This window comes from Lissotriton helveticus, chromosome 7, assembly GCF_964261635.1.
Source record: "Lissotriton helveticus chromosome 7, aLisHel1.1, whole genome shotgun sequence".
Classification (NCBI taxonomy): domain Eukaryota; kingdom Metazoa; phylum Chordata; class Amphibia; order Caudata; family Salamandridae; genus Lissotriton; species Lissotriton helveticus.
In genome coordinates this window covers 585,908,612-585,929,977 of record NC_136068.1, presented here as the reverse complement: position 1 = coordinate 585,929,977, position 21,366 = coordinate 585,908,612, and positions in this window count along the sequence as shown.

The following is a 21,366-nucleotide window of genomic DNA, read 5'->3' as shown; positions in this document are numbered from 1 at the left end:
TTAAGTAATCTAGGCATTATTATTATTGGTGGTCTTCTCACATCACATTGCCTTGACAGACTCAACAAGTAAGTGACCCTGTTGCTTGGCCACTTTAACCTATCTGGTGCTCTTGTGCTTTCTGTATCCTAACATCTTGACAGCTTACTGCCCAAGATGCCTGCTGTACACATGATTTTAGAAAGCATATTAAGCAGAACCTAACGCCAAGAAAGTCCTCATGTGCCTAATACCAAGGCTGATAGTCTTTATTCCATTATCAGGCACTCCCTTCCCTTTTTTCATGCTCTTCCTGCTTTCTGTTTGCGACAGCTTTGCCATATTTGCCTTCCTCTGTCTTTCCAATCTGTGCTTTTTCCTTTCTTGCACTTGGTAAATAACTGATGCAGGAAAATAAGTTCTGGTCCCCAAATATAAGTGCCGTTACCCCCCCCCCCCCCCACCTGCTACCACCGGCTCAAATTAAGCACAGGAAAATGGCAGTAACTGATAGAATTAATATATGTTCAGCATTCCATCCATCAATTGTTTATTTTGCTTATGTCGCCCTAAGTGAGAAGGGTATGCCCAGATGTGGATCCCACGCTAACTGCGCCACTTGATTCAAGCTAGCTTGGCTGATGAGGGGTGTTGCCCCTACACTGGTCCCAGGATGCTTGTTTACATTCCAGGGAGGACCAGGCTGGGCAGTTCAGGCTGGACTGTTTCCATGAGGAAAATGGTCTAGACTGATTTGCATATGGCTGGGTCAAAACTGGGGTGGCGTGGTGAGCAAAAGAACAATGGATTAAACCCATATTTTTGTGACTGGGGGTAAATGTTTGCATTGTTCAGCATTCCATCCATCATTTGTTAATTTTGCTTTTGTCGCCCTAAGTGGGAAGTGTATGCCCAGACGTGGCTTCCGTGCTCACTGTGCCACGGGATTCAAGCAAGCCTGGCTGATGAGGGGCGATGCCACGAAACAGGTCCCAGGATGCGTGTTTCCTTTCCAGGGAGGACCTGGCTTGGCAGTTCGAGCTGGACTTTTTCCATGCGGAACAGGGTCAAAACTGATTTGCATATGGCTGGGTCAAAACTGGGGTGGCGTGGTGAGCAAAAGAACGATGTATTAAACCTATGTCTTTATGACTTGAGGTGAATGTTTGCATTTTTCAGCATTTCATCCATCATTTGTTCATTTTGCTTTTCACACCATATGGCACTCACTTTAGATGTCACCAGTATTAACGTATTTTCCTGCTGCAACTACTCTAGTCCTTCATGTTGAACTCTAAGGTCAAGCTTCTTTACGTTTTTTTCTTAAAGAAAAGAAAATTACAGGTGAATTGGCACTGACTAATGATATGTGACAACTTAAATGGCCAATAGTAATCGAACGACCAGAAATAATATCAGCCATCAATTCTGACTTGGAACACACTCCAACTGAGATGGTGTCCTCTCATTGTGATTCCTGCCTACCAAAAGAAATAACACTATTACACAATACTCTATTCGAAAGAATACGCTTATATTTTTAAAATCCCGCGGAAGGCGAAGGGAATCCAACAACATCCACATTGGTATAACAAGGAGTGCAAACAAGCGCGCAGAGCTTTTGGGGGAGAGGGGGCAATATGAATAGGAGACCAGTCTAGAGTCCAATACACAAGGACGCTTTTGTACTAGCCACCTTAGAGCTGTATGATATTTTAACTAGACAAGTGTGCAAATGAAAATTAATTCACTTGGTACGTATGTTTACACTATTGCACTAGGCACTTTAGAGCTGTAAGACACTTTAACGGGGCAAATGTGTAAATGAAAATGAACCTCCCTTGGCACATATGTTTACATTATTATGTTTGCTGTCTTGTTGCACTGGTCACTTTTGAGTTGTATGATTCTTTAATCGGGCAAATCTGCAATTTAAAAAGTTCTTTGACTGTTCATATCTGGCCACATCTTTGTGCTCAATGTATTTGATCTCATTTGATCTCACTGATCTGTAATCTTGAGATATAAATTTGATGCTGTAACTAGCTCTTGAACCTTTGCACTAAAGCCATGCTTGGCAACTGACAACTGTCGTTTTATTTATCTATGTTGTCTTTAACTTTTGCATATTACGACGTAGCCATTGTTGGCTGGTACTTAACCCAAATTGGGCGATGAGTGTCTGATTCTCCTTTTTAAAATTTTTGTTTTTATTATGTTTTTTTATCATGTTTGTATTGTATTGCACTTTTAACATTGTCTAAGACCGAAATAAAGTAATTTAACGATGATTATTCTGTTGGCCCATTCTCTCTGGTTGAGGTGTTGGTAAGGACACATGTCCTCCCAAAATACACTCAAAACCTTACAATAACAAGGGCACACTGAGCCCCTTGGTGGATTTGCCTGTTTTCTCAGTCCCAAGGAGCGAACGCATAGGCGTCAATTGTTCAGCAGGCTAAATTAAATGTCTAATATCAAGTAAAGTTTTGCTTGTTCACAGATGTGAAAGATGCCCTGATCTTCCTAGAATAAATAATTTGCCATGGTGGCTTGTGAGGAGCTAGTAATTTCTAGAAATAGGATGACGATGGCTGAAGGGGTGTGAGATAATCAGATAACGGGGAGTAATGGCACCAATACAGGTCACCAACACATCTTTAAGTGTTTTTGTTTGGGGGTTAGTAAATTGGCGACCAGTAAAACCATGTAGGGGAGGGGTTTGGTTCTGAAATATCAAAAATAGGGAGACATATAAAGTCAATGCATATCTGTATGCCTAAATTGGAGGGTAGAGGTGTCTGATCAACTTCAACAGCTTATAGTAGTGATATGTATCATATGTTCTTTTTCTATAACTGAAGGGCATCAATGGTATTTTGTTAGATGTTGCGATACATATTTTTGAATGAGTGGATTATATGTGATCCATTGTACGATCCCCAAGGGCTCTTCGTGGGATAAGATGATCGCTCAATGGCATTTGCACTCTAGATTGGACTGCTAGTATGCACTTAGCACTTTATAAGAATGCTGCTATCATATCCCTCTAATGCACTTTATCAATCATAGCTCCGCATCAGCACTTTAGTTGCCATTATATAAGATCAATAATTGCATTTTGCCAGAAGCTGCGTTACATAGTCCATAGTATGGTAATGAAGAGCCCTTCTTAGCATAGGGAGTTGGTTTGAAGGACTTGCACAATAGATATGGCAGTTATTATGCATTTAGCACCTTATAAAAATGCAGTCATTATATTCAAGTAAAGTATAAAAATGCTGTAATTATATTCAAGGAAAGTACTTTATTCATAATATCTGTGCAATAGCACTTTAGGCATTATTATATGGCCTGTAATTTTATTGTTAATGATGTTATGTCGCATTCAAGAGCGGCCCGTGCAGGTAAGAGTGGTGAGGCGGTGGGGCCGGGTTAGGAGAGGGGAGATTCGACAGCCGACCACGCGGGAAAATTAAATAAAGAATTAATTTTCCCTTGTTGTCTGTCAAAATATGCCCCTCCCCCCCGCCCCAATCTCCCCCCCCCCCCCCCCACCGCTCTTACCTGCACGGGCCACTGCTGGTCGCATTTTATATTTTTCTTGCATCAGCAGACCAATTAAGAATTCTTTTATTTAATGGAATGGTTTAAACAATATTCAAAAATTACTGGCCATTGAAACTTTGCAACTAGCACATAATCCCGCTATTACATTTCTCAAAGAAACATATATTTCGATGTTTAGGTTCAAAATGTTGCAATATTTAATCATTGAGCAGTATTTAAATGTTTCGCCTCAACAACTGCTGCTGGTAAGGCGGGTTCCTATTTTCCTGTTCAAGAGTCTGAATGGTGAAATACATAGTTGGCAAAGTGTTAAAGGCCAGTGGGTTTGGTCAACAGCTCGACTGTCTCAGAACAAGTGACAATTGTACGCTTGTACCCTCCCGTTGAGGACAGTCCAGACCCTCCATCAGATGTTTTCTAATCTCTGCTGCCTTTGAACTGCATGGGACGATTGTAACTTTCCTCAGCTGCAAGCTTTAGATTCCTCCATGCCTAAAGAAAGGCAGAATTAACCCAAAACAAGTGATGGCCTCTTATCAAAAGGATCTCGACATAAAAGGCCTTCATAGAGTAAGGTTCTCAGATAAAAAAGAAATGTAAGTGTATATCTGTGAGGCACAATTCAGCCGCAAACACTGATATATTTTAAATTACTGTAATCTATTTTTCCGTTTGGATCACTTTCCTTTTTCCCAAATGGTTTCTCTGACAATATCTTTACTCGATTTAAGTATATTGGGTCTAAAGACCTTAAAAAGACCTACCGGATGGTTGTTCAGCAAAACTTATCATTCTGGAGGATAAAATGGGTTCTCGAATTCAAGCGAGAAATATTAGATATTTGCTCCCAAATGAAAAGACGATCATTGCTGCTAGGCTTTGGGATGCCTTTGAGGCTACCAGTCACAAAACGAAATCTGAGCCCCTCCCCTACCCCCCTGCAGAGTACTTGGAGGGGCCCCTCTCCCCGGCTCACCTCCTGAGGGGGGGCCCCCTGGAGCTCCCCCCCCCTCCCACCCCCCCACGCCGAGTGGGCTGCGGGGGCTTATGTTACTCCACTGAAAGCAACCATGGGATATTATCACAGGAAACAACTTCGAGGCATAAATCCATACTAATAAAAACAGTTTGGAAGTGAAGAGGGGCAAACCATATGAATAAAAAACCATACAAGGCGCAAATCAGACTTAAGCAGAGTAGATCTTCAACTCCAGAAGCAAGAGCTCTGTGACTACTAGTAGTAGTAGAAAAAGCTTTATTCGATTTTTGTAAATTAAAAAACCATAAAAGCTACATCAAAGAAAGAAAAACGATACATAGTATATATAGAAATAACAATGCATTTAGAACCGACTACAAAGTGAATAAATGAAAATATGTTATAAACATATTAAACTTTTCCTTTTTCTAAAAACACTTTTTAAAAAGCCAACCACGGTAGCCACACACAGTTCATCATTAAGTAATTGGAGATACAATAAGGCTGGGCGGCACTGATACCAAATTCCATGGTTTTTCAAGAGTGGTTTGATCCATCGAACTCTCTCATTATGATAAAATTTGCAAAAGAAAATCACATGGAGAGTTGATTGTTCTGCCCTCCCATCACATGGACATTTGGTAAGCTTTTTAGACCAATCATTTGGATGTGGGAAAGACACCAGGCGAAAAAAGATGTTAAATCTGTGCCTAGTAAGTAAAAATCTGTCAAAACCCTTGGGGCACCAGCTCAGATAGGGTTCCATATTGGCCGAGGTGAGCAGCAATTGGTGCCGCACTACCGTTTCCTTGTTCAGTTCAGAACCTAGGCGCAAGGATTCTAAATGGAGCCAACAGCTATTCTTTAGATCTCTCCTCGAGATCCTGGCTAGCTCCTCTGGTGACGTGTAAAGCTCAGGTTTCCCCAGATCCCGGCAAAACTTTTGAATGTATGTCAACCACGCTATGTTATTGGATTTGTCAAGAGCCATAACATCGCGAAGAATCTCTCTATTGAGTTCCAAGTCTGCTCCTGTCCAGACCCTGTGCCAAAGTAACAAGGGTTGCATCGCAATCAGGTCGCTAATGTGTCTAACCCCCAGCTCAGCATGACAATTAAACACAGATAAACTGGGTGGGACGGCTAAAATGTACCTTAAAAAAGCGTTTTCTACAACTTGTAATTACAACTTGTAATTCTCTAGTATCCTGGATGCCCCACATAAGTGGCTGTACTAACGGATTTGGCCATATAAATTTTAAGTAGGATTTCAGGGGGTCTTTTACACATTTTACGTGAAAAGACCATGAGTGCTGCGGTAGCTTTTTTGAACGAGAGGGCCCTGCTCCTAATGGCCGAGCTCCAGAGTCCCGCCCCCTCAAGGACTACTCCTAGGTAAGAGAAAGATTTTGTAGTCTGCACTCTTTCCTTTCGTGCAAACAGTTTGCAGGTTTTAGACTTGCCCCTGGCGCACGTCATAGCAAAGGTTTTTTTCACATTTAATGACAATCCCCTGGAATCCATAAAGTTCATATAAGCATCCAGGGCTAGCTGTAAACCTCTCTCTGTCCTCGCCATAATAACGGCGTCATCAGCGTATAATAATGACACCACTTGCTTGGAATTGATTCTGGGCGAGTCAATAACTTTGGACACCAGGACATCCTCTAAATCATTTGTATACAAATTAAAAAGGAGGGGTGCGAGTACGCACCCTTGCCTTACTCCGCGCTTTACGTGAAATGGCTTGGTGCATTCTCCACTGGTACCAAATCTCACCCTTGCCCTTGCCCCCACATAGAGTTGTCTTAAAAAAGAAATAATGGCCTGTTCTACTTTAAGATCCTCTAACACCTTCCACAGTCGATCATGCTTCACACAGTCGAATGCGGCACTCAGATCGACAAATGCCGCATAGAGTTTGCCTGCCTTAGCCTGGACGTATTTTCCACGAAGGAGTGTAAAATTTAAGACCTGTTCCACAGTTCCCATCCCCTTGCGGAATCCGTACTGGACCGGAGATAGTACTGCTTCCTCCTCCACCCAGGAAGATAACCGGTTCAGGACGGCCCTTCCCGCAATTTTCATAAAGGAATCAAGAAGGGAGATAGGGCGATAACAAGAAGGGCTCTCCCTATCTCCCTTCTTGAAAATGGGTATAATAATGGAATCGGACCAGGTCCCAGGAAACCCCAGCTCACAACTAGCGTCCAAGACTCTCTTCAGTATGGGAGACCATAAATCAACTAAGTATTTAAATAAGTCAATAGGAACCCCATCTATTCCTGGGGCTTTACCTCCCCTACTCTGCTCGATGGCGGCGGACATTTCGCCAATTGTGATGTCTAAATTAACCGGTTGAAAGTTCCTGGCCATGTCCCTATCCGGATCCCCCATGTCCACAAGTTTAGGAAACCCCTCCGGATTGTAAACTTCCGAAAAGAAGTCAATCCAGGAGGCTTCATTGATGGCCACCTCAACCCTAGCATTATTTGGTGGGTTAAAAAAGGGTGCGTTGACTGCTCGCCAAAATAGGGCGCTATCCTTTGATTGTGCGGCAGTAACCAGATTGTTCCATGACTCCTGCTTAATATTGTTCTTACAGATCTTCCGGGAAAGACGATAGTCTTTCCTGCAGTTGGCCACCTCACACGGATCCCTGATCTTTTTGTGTAACGCATCCATAAGATGTGAATGCGCCCTGGAGCATGGGGCATCGAACCATGAATTGGTCGTCATCCTAATGGTGGAGCCTTTCCCCTTACGGGACAGACTATCCCGTATGGTCCGTGTAATATCATCAAAGGCTGCCAGTGTCTCCTTGTGAGAAGAAGCTACATCTAGACACCTGTCAATAGATTCCAAGGATCCCCTGACTATCTTTACAGACATAACCTCCGGGTCAATCTGGCTCCATTTGATGGCATAGCCATTTTGCCTAGGCATATCGCAAGATTTCAGCCACGACAATCTCTCTATAAGTGAACTAGACTTAGCCTGAGGTATGTTAATAGCAAAAGAAAGAGGGAGATGGTCACTAAATCCTACAGGATGGGTGGAATAATCTGCGTACCAAGTAGCGTGGCTTTCCGAGGCGATGATAAAATCTATGGTGGTGCCGAGCCCTCTACCCACAAAGGTTGCTCCGAATTCAACACTAGGGGTGCACAGCCTGTTAACAAAGTCTAGATTAAAAGATGCCATCATATCGTTCAATGAGTCACCGCCTTCCTGATGAGAAAAGTGTGGAGAAACATCATCCTCATCTTCCCCCGTCAGTCCACAACCCCCCCTCTCATGAACACACAAATTATAATTGAAATCTCCCCCACAAATGATAATACAGTCCCTCCCATTCGGGGTAACAATACCATTTATGCCTTTAATCACAGAGGATACCAATTCGGGGACTAATCGCTCATGCAAGTTGTTATAGATATTAACCAGGATAATATCGACCTTAGAAACCAGCCTGATTAATAAAATTTGATAGCATAGTCCTGACTTGACTACTTTAATGTTCGCAACACCCAGCAGGTTCGAAATGTAAATACATATCCCACCCTTATTCCTCCCACGGTTGGAGGGTACAGCTGCAACATGAAAGGTTCTAAACCTGTTTAGATGAACGGGCTCAACTGTGCAAGTTTCTTGAATACACAGTATTCCAAAAGGTTCGACAAACTCAACCCAAGAAGAATCTGTTGCCTTGTCCTTAATCCCTGAAACATTCCAAAATAAGAACTCAAAGTGCCCTTGAGCACTGTATTTATCCACTTGACCCCTGTTACTACGGTCCACAGGAATCTCAAGGATCTGGCTGGAGCTACTAAGTTCAGGGACATCAGGGATATCAGGGCTGAGGCTACATATTTAAGTATATTGGGTCTAAAGACCTTAAAAAGACCTACCGGATGGTTGTTCAGCAAAACTTATCATTCTGGAGGATAAAATGGGTTCTCGAATTCAAGCGAGAAATATTAGATATTTGCTCCCAAATGAAAAGACGATCATTGCTGCTAGGCTTTGGGATGCCTTTGAGGCTACCAGTCACAAAACGAAATCTGAGCCCCTCCCCTACCCCCTTGCAGAGTACTTGGAGGGGCCCCTCTCCCCGGCTCACCACCTATCACTTTTCCTGAGGGGGGCCCCCTGGAGCTCCCCCCCACCCCCACCCCCCAACGCCGAGTGGGCTGCGGGGGCTTATGTTACTCCACTGAAAGCAACCATGGGATATTATCACAGGAAACAACTTTGAGGCTTAATCCATACTAATAAAAACAGTTTGGAAGTGAAGAGGGGCAAACCATATGAAAAAAAACATACAAGGCGCAAATCAGACTTAAGCAGAGTAGATCTTCAACTCCAGAAGCAAGAGCTCTGTGACTACTATTATACCGAGTCATATTTGTGCAGTGCTACTTACCTCCGAAACATTTACTTGAACAGTAAATTTTCGAGCAGACTGCTGGCATGGCAAACACAAGAAAAATCTGCACCAGGCTGGATTAGTATAATCTATTGCCCCCAAAAAGATTGCCTGGATTACAAATAGTAATACAATTAATATGATTTGTTTAGATAACTATAAGATAATTTATAATTGTTGTCAAGAAGTTGATGAAATAATTTGAAGGGTTTCTTAAAGAGCCTCAGATTCCTTTGCTCCCGCAGGAATCTGCGACGCGACTGATAGAACCTTAAACCATAGAAGATCAATGGGAATGTCTGAAGCCTTTCTATCAGTGGTATTAATTCAATGGCTCTCACTAACTTTAAACCATAGAAGACCAATGGGAATGTCTGAAACCTTTCTATGATCAGTGGTATGAAGGCAATGGCTCGCACTAACCTTAAACCATAGAAGACCAATGGGAATGTCTGAAACCTTTCTATGATTAGTGGTATGAAGGCAGTGGCTCTCACTAACCTAAATCATAGAAGATCAATGGGAATGTCTGAAACCTTTCTATGATCAGTGGTACGAAGGCAATGGCTCTCACTAACCTTAAATCATAGAAGACCAATGGGAATGTCTGAAGCCTTTCTATGATCAGGGGTATGAAGGCAATGGCTCTCACTAACCTTAAATCATAGAAGACCAATGGGAATGTCTGAAGCCTTTCTATGATCAGTGGTATGAAGGCAATGGCTCGCACTAACCTTAAACCATAGAAGACCAATGGGAATGTCTGAAACCTTTCTATGATTAGTGGTATGAAGGCAGTGGCTCTCACTAACCTAAATCATAGAAGATCAATGGGAATGTCTGAAACCTTTCTATGATCAGTGGTATGAAGGCAATGGCTCGCACTAACCTTAAACCATAGAAGACCAATGGGAATGTCTGAAGCCTTTCTATAATCAGGGGTAAGAAGGCAATGGCTCTCACTAACCTTAAATCATAGAAGACCAATGGGAATGTCTGAAACCTTTCTATCAGTGGTATGAAGGCAATGGCTCTCACTAACCTTAAACCATAGAAGATCAATGGGAATGTTTGAAACCTTTCTATGATCAGTGGTATGAAGGCAATGGCTCGCACTAACCTTAAACCATAGAAGACCAATGGGAATGTCTGAAACCTTTCTTTGATTAGTGGTATGAAGGCAATGGCTCTCACTAACCTTAAATCATAGAAGACCAATGGGAATGTCTGACACCTTTCTATGATCAGTGGTATGAAGGCAATGGCTCTCACTAACCTAAATCATAGAAGATCAATGGGAATGTCTGAAACCTTTCTATGATCAGTGGTACGAAGGCAATGGCTCTCACTAACCTAAATCATAGAAGATCAATGGGAATGTCTGAAACCTTTCTATGATCAGTGGTACGAAGGCAATGGCTCTCACTAACCTTAAATCATAGAAGACCAATGGGAATGTCTGAAGCCTTTCTATGATCAGGGGTATGAAGGCAATGGCTCTCACTAACCTTAAACCATAGAAGACCAATGGGAATGTCTGAAACCTTTCTATGATCAGTGGTACGAAGGCAATGGCTCTCACTAACCTTAAATCATAGAAGACCAATGGGAATGTCTGAAACCTTTCTAAGATCAGTGGTATGAAGGCAATGGCTCGCACTAACCTTAAACCATAGAAGACCAATGGGAATGTCTGAAACCTTTCTTTGATTAGTGGTATGAAGGCAATGGCTCTCACTAACCTTAAACCATAGAAGACCAATGGGAATGTCTGAAACCTTTCTATGATCAGTGGTACGAAGGCAATGGCTCTCACTAACCTAAATCATAGAAGATCAATGGGAATGTCTGAAACCTTTCTATGATCAGTGGTACGAAGGCAATGGCTCTCACTAACCTTAAATCATAGAAGACCAATGGGAATGTCTGAAACCTTTCTATGATCAGTGGTATGAAGGCAATGGCTCTCACTAACCTAAATCATAGAAGATCAATGGGAATGTCTGAAACCTTTCTATGATCAGGGGTATGAAAGCAATGGCTCTCACTAACCTTAAACCATAGAAGACCAATGGGAATGTCTGAAACCTTTCTATGATCAGTGGTACGAAGGCAATGGCTCTCACTAACCTAAATCATAGAAGATCAATGGGAATGTCTGAAACCTTTCTATGATCAGTGGTACGAAGGCAATGGCTCTCACTAACCTTAAATCATAGAAGACCAATGGGAATGTCTGAAACCTTTCTATGATCAGTGGTATGAAGGCAATGGCTCTCACTAACCTAAATCATAGAAGATCAATGGGAATGTCTGAAACCTTTCTATGATCAGGGGTATGAAAGCAATGGCTCTCACTAACCTTAAACCATAGAAGACCAATGGGAATGTCTGAAACCTTTCTATGATCAGTGGTGCGAAGGCAATGGCTCTCACTAACCTTAAATCATAGAAGACCAATGGGAATGTCTGAAACCTTTCTAAGATCAGTGGTATGAAGGCAATGGCTCGCACTAACCTTAAACCATAGAAGACCAATGGGAATGTCTGAAACCTTTCTTTGATTAGTGGTATGAAGGCAATGGCTCTCACTAACCTTAAACCATAGAAGACCAATGGGAATGTCTGAAACCTTTCTATGATCAGTGGTACGAAGGCAATGGCTCTCACTTACCTAAATCATAGAAGATCAATGGGAATGTCTGAAACCTTTCTATGATCAGTGGTACGAAGGCAATGGCTCTCACTAACCTTAAACCATAGAAGACCAATGGGAATGTCTGAAACCTTTCTAAGATCAGTGGTATGAAGGCAATGGCTCTCACTAACCTTAAATCATAGAAGACCAATGGGAATGTCTGAAACCTTTCTAAGATCAGTGGTATGAAGGCAATGGCTCTCACTAACCTTAAACCATAGAAGACCAATGGGAATGTCTGAAGCCTTTCTAAGATCAGTGGTATGAAGGCAATGGCTCTCACTAACCTTAAACCATAGAAGACCAATGGGAATGTCTGAAACCTTTCTATTATTAGTGGTATGAAGGCAATGGCTCGCACTAACCTTAAACCATAGAAGACCAATGGGAATGTCTGAAACCTTTCTTTGATTAGTGGTATGAAGGCAATGGCTCTCACTAACCTTAAACCATAGAAGACCAATGGGAATGTCTGAAACCTTTCTAAGATCAGTGGTATGAAGGCAATGGCTCGCACTAACCTTAAACCATAGAAGACCAATGGGAATGTCTGAAACCTTTCTTTGATCAGGGGTATGAAGGCAATGGCTCTCACTAACCTTAAACCATAGAAGACCAATGGGAATGTCTGAAACCTTTCTATGATCAGTGGTATGAAGGCAATGGCTCTCACTAACCTTAAACCATAGAAGACCAATGGGAATGTCTGAAGCCTTTCTATGATCAGGGGTATGAAAGCAATGGCTCACACTAACCTTATACCATAGAAGACCAATGGGAATGTCTGAAACCTTTCTATGATCAGTGGTATGAAGGCAATGGCTAGCACTAACCTTAAACCATAGAAGACCAATGGGAATGTCTGAAACCTTTCTATTATTAGTGGTATGAAGGCAATGGCTCTCACTAACCTTAAACCATAGAAGACCAATGGGAATGTCTGAAACCTTTCTATGATCAGTGGTATGAAGGCAATGGCTCTCACTAACCTTAAACCATAGAAGACCAATGAGAATGTCTGAAACCTTTCTATGATCAGTGGTACGAAGGCAATGGCTCTCACTAACCTTAAACCATAGAAGACCAATGGGAATGTCTGAAGCCTATCTAAGATCAGGGGTAAGAAGGCAATGGCTCTCACTAACCTAAACCATAGAAGATCAATGGGAATGTCTGAAACCTTTCTATGATCAGTGGTATGAAGGCAATGGCTCTCCCTAAGCTTAAACTATAGAAGACCAATGGGAATGTCTGACGCCTTTCTATGATCAGTGGTACGAAGGCAATGGCTCTCACTAACCTTAAACCATAGAAGACCAATGGGAATGTCTGAAACCTTTCTATGATCAGGGGTATGAAAGCAATGGCTCTCACTAACCTTAAACCATAGAAGACCAATGGGAATGTCTGAAACCTTTCTATGATCAGTGGTACGAAGGCAATGGCTCTCACTAACCTTAAAGCATAGAAGACCAATGGGAATGTCTGAAACCTTTCTATGATCAGGGGTATGAAGGCAATGGCTCTCACTAACCTTAAACCATAGAAGACCAATGGGAATGTCTGAAGCCTTTCTATGATCAGGGGTATGAAGGCAATGGCTCTCACTAACCTTAAACCATAGAAGACCAATGGGAATGTCTGAAGCCTTTCTATGATCAGGGGTATGAAGGCAATGGCTCTCACTAACCTTAAACCATAGAAGACCAATGGGAATGTCTGAAGCCTTTCTATGATCAGGGGTATGAAGGCAATGGCTCTCACTGCAAAACACAGCACTGAGATCCTGCCTGTGGAAGACTGCTGGGCTGGAAACGAAGGTGACATCAGGGCGTGACAGGCAACGTTTGACATGGTTGTGAGTGCACAGCAAAATGGGCAGGTGGGAAGAATGCAGACACGGTCACAAGCAAATTCCAATGAAGTCTGTGGACTCAGTAGGGCACCATGAGATGCACATGTTGGTTAGAGGCCTGACTTATCTTTTTATGTGTGGAGCTCTCCATCCCGACTGAGGGGTAAGGGCAGTCAGTCAGTCAGTATTAACTCGTAGTTTGTGAATCTATACTACTATTATAAAGAGAGAACTGTGAACCTTTGAGGCGGGTAAACTCAGGAATCACAGCGCCAATCAAAACACCCAATACATCGTTGGAAATGTCAGGGTAAGCAGATGGACGTAGGCTATAAAGCATCAAAAAATATACGTGGCAAGGGCAAAGTTCTTTCTTTGCCAAAGTAGTCCCTTGGAAGTAGCGCCAAGTCTGAGGTGGGCGTGTGCGTTAACGACGTTCAATGCAGTAGGCGTGCTGACATCCCATAACAGTGACGGGGTCGGCAATTTTGGTAAAGTAAACCGGACCGCAATGTGCGCTACAGTCACAGGAGCCCCTGACTCCTCCGTCACCTTGGGGGACATGGAAGCCCAGAGCCGCACCAGCCCCAGGTACGTGCCGAAGAAGCCCAGAGCAGCACCAGCCCCAGGTACGTGCCGCTGCCCCCGCCTCTCAGCCGCGCTACCTCCTCCGCCCCTTCACTCCGCTCCTTTCCCGGCTCTGCTGCTCCCGCCGAAGAAGCCCTGAGCAGCACCAGCAAGCAAGAACGTGTGGTGAGCATTGAGGTACTGCCCCTAAGGTGAGGCAGAACTTACAAGGACGTGTATAAACATTCAACTAGGTTGGCCTTCGAGATCCTCTTCTGCATCGGCCCTGGCTCAGCTACACTGGCTCCCAGTGAGGGAGAGGGTGACCTTTAAATCCCTGTGTCTGACCTTCAAAGCCCTTCATGGGCTGGGCCCGGTCTGTCTCCAAAGGATGTTTTCATGGTATGTACCGGCCCGTAACTTGCGTTCCTCCCTGGCCAGGGTGGTGGCTGTACCTAGGTTTAAAAGATCTGGAGCAGGAGGCAGATCATTTAGTGTGGCTGCGGCCAAGCTTTGGAATTCTCTGCCCATGGAACTTAGATTAACTGCCTGCCTGCTTTTAGAAGGCAGCTAAAAACTTGGCTTTTTCCACACTCGCCTTAACCATCAGCCGCCTCCAACCGCCCTTCCTCTTCGCTTCTGTTACTGCCAGCGCCAGGATGCCTCCCGAGGTGATAGCGCGCTTTACAAGTGCAATAAATAAATAAATAAACAACTACAACCAGTAATGTAAGACACAACATGCAAGGACGAGTATAAACACTGAAATACTGTCAGAAACGTCTCAGCCGCGCTACCTCCTCCGCCCCTTCACTCCGCTCCTTCCGCGGCTCTGCTGCTCCCGCCGAAGATGCCCTGAGCAGCACCAGCAAGCAAGAACGTGTGGTGAGCATTGAGGTACTGCCCCTAAGGTGAGGCAGAACTTACAAGGACGTGTATAAACATTCAACTACAACCAGTAATGTAAGACACAACATGCAAGGATGAGTATAAACACTGAAATACTGTCAGAAATGTAAGACAATATGAAATAACGTGTATTCACATTACATACAAGCACCAATGTAAGGGACAACATGCATGGACATGTAGAACCACTGTGATAAGTAAAACACAATAAGCAAGGACATGATTAACCACTGAGATACTGCTGCTAATTTATTATGCACGAAAGACCATGAATAAACATTGAGGTATATAAGCCATAACATGCAAGAACATATAAACATGAGGAGATCTGTCAAACGCAACATCAAAGGACATGTACAAACACCGAGATATGTAAACCACAATATGAAAAGACACGCATTAACCCTGAGATACAACCCTTTGCAAACAGTTCTGCCCCGGACAACGTCGGGACGGGCTGCTAGTACAGAATAAAATAACCTTACACAAACGTCTAAGTTTACCGTTGTGAATCAGGCCCTAAGTTTATAGAAACAAAATGGGGTTTGTTTGTGTGTTTTTTGCTGAGGACTGACAGAAAGACTAGTAACTGCTTAGTGAACCAGTGCAGAAACTTGGTGAGTGCACACTGCACGTGCAGCACCGAAACACTAACTGTAAGGCTGCATCTCATATCTGCCCCATATGAAAGCGGCAGTATCCCAGCACAGTCTGGCTTGCAATGTTGAATACACCCTCTTATGAGCTGGGTGTTTACACATGATAAGACAACCAATATTTGAGTCTTCTTCCCTGTTAGGCAGGAAGGAAGTGTGTCATGAAAACATGGTCTGCACTCAGCCCATGTGCACGGAGTGCTTCAGACAGGAGAAAGACTGTAACAGTCGGCTGAGATTAACTCAAGTGTGCCATCCATCACCTTTTTGCTCTCCTCAGTGTGATCCCCTTAGAGCAATGGGTTTGCCCAGTCGTGGGCTCTGTGATCCCAGTGCCGCAAGAATCAATCAAACTGCATCTCACTGACAAGGCTCTGTAGACTGAAACAGGCTTGGGTTGCTTGCTTTCCATTCGGAGGGACCTGGACCGGCAGTTTGGGCTCCACTGGTAGGTTTGGAGCAGGCCCAGGCATTAGGGTAGTTATTCTCCGGAATGGTACAGTGTGCAAAAACACGATGGCCAGGAATGCAGGCAGAGTAATTAACAAAGGATGAGATGAACCCAAGCCTTCCAAACATTCACTTGCTGTGCTCTCCCAAGTACTACACGTGCTGCGTCCAAAAATAGTATTACTTTGCACAAGCTGAGATTCACTGTGAGCAGGTGACCATCATCTTATTTATCAACAAACCCTGTGTTAAACTACACCACACAGTCCTTAGAGTCTTAGTCTCGCCTTGTGCATGAGCATTTCTCTCTCTCTTCTCTCTCTCTCTCTCATCTCTCTTCTCTCTCTCACTCTCTCTCTCTTCTCTCTCTTCTCTCTTTTCTCTCTTCTCTCTCTCGCTCTCTTCTCTCTCTTGCTCTTTCTCTTCCCTCTCGCTTTCTCTCTCTATTCTCTCTTTCTCTCGCTCTCTCTTCTCTCTCTCTTCTGTCTTCTCTTTTCTCTCTCTCGCTCTCTTCTCTCTCTTGCTCTCTCTCTCTTCTCTCTCGCTCTCTCTCCTCTCTTCTTCTCTCTTCTCTCTCGCTCTCTTCTCTCTCTCTCCTCTCTCTCTGTCTCTCTCTTCTCTCGCTCACTCTCTCTCTCTTCTCTCTCGCTCTCTCTCGCGCTCTCTCTCTTCTCTTTATCTCTTCTCTCTCGCTCACTCTCTCTCTTCTCTCTTCTCTCTCTCTTCTCTCTTCTCTCTCTCTCTCTCTTCTCTTTTTCTCGCTCTCTGTCTCTCTCGCTCTCTGTCTCTCTCGCTCTCTGTCTCTCTTCTGTCTATCTCTCTTCTCTCTCTCTCTCGCTCTTTCTCTCGCTCTCTCTTATCTCTCTCTACCCCCCGTACATGCTTTGCTCTGTTTGCTCAACCCTATTATCGAGCAAGCGTCCCGTGGGACTCATTTAGGTGATTACCTACTGTGTGGCTCTAAAGTAATCAGATAAAACGTATATAGTTGACATATCTGTTCCATCACAAACAGTAAATTAAATTAAAATAAATCAAGCAAAGTCTCTTTTCTCTTTATCTCAGATTTAGTCATTCATCTGATGAGTTTAACAATCCGGTGCTATATGTACAGTGAATTATAGTGCAAGCAACACAGTGATAGTGAAAATGTGGACGTATGTGTATACAAGAGTATACATAGACGCAGAATAATCCAAGGTTGATATTGTTTTTCAACAAATGTTCACAGGAGATTGCATACAAAATGTCAACATATGTGCCACATTCAGTGTTCATGGGACTACCAAGAGACCTTTCGACCTGGTAATACTGGACGGGTCACATCAGGACATAGGCATCTGTCAAATGCATCATCATAGTCGTAAGCGGGTAGGTACCCCAATAGGTCAGTGTCTGTGATTTCAAGTCTTATTGAACAGCTACTCTGACCAAGAGATTGAAGGTAACTGAAACCTAGGTGACTTTAAACCACAAAGGGCTCCCCCGTAATGTCAGGACTCGTGCAAATCCAAGAGAAAATTCCGCTATGCACATGTGTATACACCACTATGCTCTGTATCAATGTCAAAGGCACAGAGACAGAGCACAATGTGGTATACACACATACAAAGCAGAACTTTCTCTTGACATTACGGGTGCTTCATGGTTTGAAGTGGTGTGGCGAGGATCAGAGGAAGGTGTGTGATGATTTGAAGGTGAGAGTTAACAAAACACAAATGAATATGATGGAACAAATGAAAAACAGAAGAGGGAAGCTAAACAGGCTGCTATAGAAGAGATTTTTTGTAAGAGAAGGGAGCGTCGCCACTTCCCAAGAGACGGGGTACCACAGGTAGATACAAATCAGGACTGTCTTGGGATTGCCAAAAAGATTCTAAAGTAACCTAAAATTTCATACACCTCCCAACAGCCAGTTGCACCAAAGAAGCACAGTCCTTTCACACCAAGATAAAAATTGACCGTATTCGATAATTATAATAAACACAATAATAACTACCAGAAATTTCTAGAAAACATATATTAATTTAAAAACAAATTTCCTTTTGAGTTTTCTTTCCTAAAACAGTCATGAATTAATCAGTTACAATCTTATAATTAAAAAACAAAGTACCAGATATATCTATTACCTGAGAGACACAAAAGTGTAAATCTATTAATCACATCATAATACGGTTGTTCCACATGGAATCCATTTCATTAGTTTGATCAAATGTCCATCAATACAATCATATATTGGGCATGAACACGTTCCTTGGATACAACCACATAAATCAAAGCCAAAGCGTTAACGCGTTTCGGTGGTACTTGATTGATAACAACCACCTTCTTCAAGACACAAATAATATTTGTCTCTCCTGTACCTAAACACGATAAAAACACATTGGTGGAAAGTCTGTATACCCAGCGTTGCTCCTTTTCAAACAAGCGTTGTGTCGTATTTTCCCCTGGTTTTACCACTTCAATTACTGTCCACCTTCTGTCATTGTCTTCAGGAAATATTCTGTCAGTTTTGTGGTTACTTTTTTGCACCTGATCGTGCTTCTGTGTTCACAAATTCGTTGTTTGACCTTTCTCCCCGTCATGCCCACGTATTGTAGACCACACAGGCACATTATTAGGTACACCACGTTGTGGCTGTTGCAGTTAGTGTGGGCCCTTTGCATCCAAATTTTGTCTTCCTCCAGTTTCAGGGTTTTTGTTTCCATGGTCAAATGACACACACTACAGTTCCCAAACGAGTAGTGGCCGGTGACTTTTGGTAACCCCCAGGCGCTGAGTACTGTTGTTGGTTCCTCTGTCGCATTCTGTCTTGGGAGGGTATGTACTAGTGTGTCTTTTATGCTTCTGGCTCTCTTGAAAGAGAAGAGTGGTTTCTCCCAATGCAGATGTCCGGTATTGAGTAAGCTCCAGTGTTTGTTAATGGATTTTGTCATTTTGTTATATTTGTATTATATGTAGTTACACATGTCAGTGGTAGTTTCTTTTAATCTCTGACCTTATCCTCTAGGAGCACCTCTCTGGGTTGGTTGCTTGCTCGTTTCTGGCATTTTTTTAGGATGTGGTTCGGGTAGCCCCTGTTAGAGAGTTTTTCGGTCAGATACTTTGCCTGGGTGTGGTAATCTTGTAGTTTACTACAATTTCTTCTTAAACGGAGATATTGGCCATATGGAAGATTCCCCTTCAGAGTCCTCGGGTGGAAACTCTCGTATCACAGGGCGTTATTTTTAGCAGTGGGCTTCCGGTGAGTCTTGGTTTCCAGACTACCTTCTTCTTTGGTTATCACTAGATCAAGGAATAACACCGTTTTTTTGTCTGTTGAGTACGTGAATTTAAGGTTGTTATTCCACTTGATGAACTCACTCAGGGTGTCTTCTGGTCCTTGCCAAATGGCAAGGACGTCGTCAATGTATCTTTTCCAAAATACAATGTGTTGCGCAAAAGGGTTCCCTTCGCCCAGAATGAATTTCTTCTCGAAGTCAAAGACGTATAACCCCGCTACACTTGGAGTGAAAGTGCTCCCCATGGAAGTGCCCCCAGTTTGCAAAAAAAGGCTGCCCTCAAACTCAAAGTAGTTCCTTTTGAGCGCTAGGGTGGCACATTCCAGAACAAAGTGTTTCGGAGCGTGGTAGGCCCACGTAGTTTCATCTAGCACTCTACCTAGAACCTCCAGGGTTTTGTCCTGGGGGAGGCTAGTGTAGAGGCTTTCGATGTCAAAACAGACAAGGATCGTGGCGTCATCTACTTGGATGTTTTTGAGAAGTAGTAGAAGACGTTTGGTATCCCGCAGGTAGGTTTCGTTTTTTTGTACCATCTCTTTGAAAAAGCAATTGCAGACCTAGACAGGGGCTCTAGAAGGGACCCAATGCCAGACACAATCGGTCTTCCTGGTGGAGGGGTTTTGTTTTTGTGTCCTTCTTTGGCAGTATGTAAAAATACGGGATTTTTTCTTCGCTCGTAGTCAGAAAATCAGCCTCATGCTTGGTGATGAAGCTGCATGATTCTGCCAAATTCACCAATGATCTTATTTCCTGTTTCAAATTCTGTGTGGGGTCAGTAGTCAGGGCAGAGTAATTTTTAGTGTCTGATAAAAGGCAGAGGCATTTAGTCTGATAGGCTGTTCTGTCAAGTACAACTATCCCGCCGCCTTTATCTGCTGGTTTTATGACAATCTCCCTGCAATTATTTTAATTCTCTAGAGCTTGCGTCTCATGTTTGCTCATGTTATAGAAGGGTTTATTTTCTTCCATCCTTTCAATGTCATTATATACTGCCTTTGAAAGGTTATTATTTCTACAGGAGTGATATAGGGGGGTGGTAAGAAAGTGGATTTGTTTCGTAGGTCTGTGTCAGCCTGAATCTGTGTGTCTGGGGTTTCATTACCTTTCTCAAGAAACGCTTTTAATTTTAGTTTTCTGAAAAAAACAGCCAGTTCGCAGTGTAGACCAAGCTTATCTACTCTAGCTGTGGGGACAAACCCTACACCTTTGTTGAGTGTACTCCTCTCCATTTCTGTTAATACCCTAGAGGACAAATTTGTCACTAGGTCTTGGTGTTGCTCATCCCTGGTTGTGGTGTTTGTGTTTTGCTCCTTGTGTGATGGCCCACATTGTCCTGCTCCTCCCAGTGGACCTGACTGTTTCACTTGCGTAGTCTTCTTCCTCTCTGACCCATCCCTAAAAAGGCGGGCAAAAGGTGTTTTGTGGGAACATTGGTTGTGGGAAAGGGGGTTGCCACCCATACCCTTGAAATTGAGTGTGGGCGTTGAAGTGGCCCGGGTAGTTACCCATCAAAGGTGCATTATAGAGTTGCCATGTGGGTTGACCTCTGCCTCCTCCCCTCTGTCTAATTCTCACACTTCCTGTGCTTGACCCACTGCTGACCGAAGAGCCATCGCTCAATGCTTTCGAATTCCTCTCTCCCCTTGCTGGTGGTTTGAACTCCGGGTCAGAGTAGGGATATGTTTTCACATATGAAAACTTTTAAAGATTTTTATGAAGTTTCTGTGCTTTTTGCTGAGTGAGATTTTCTTTGTATTCAGTGAGTTCCTTATTAATGGTGTCTAATCTTTTCTTGTAGCCAGTGATTGTGGTTCATATGTGGCTCTCTGTCTGTTGGATCTCTATAAGGATGGCCTCTGACAGCCTGACTGCTGTTTTTATAATTAGTACCATCCAATCGCTTGTGCAATGCCACGCGATCTGGACCCAGTCTGCTCTATTGTTTCAGATTTTTTCTTACACAAAAGGCTGTAAGCGCGATAAACCGTAAGTA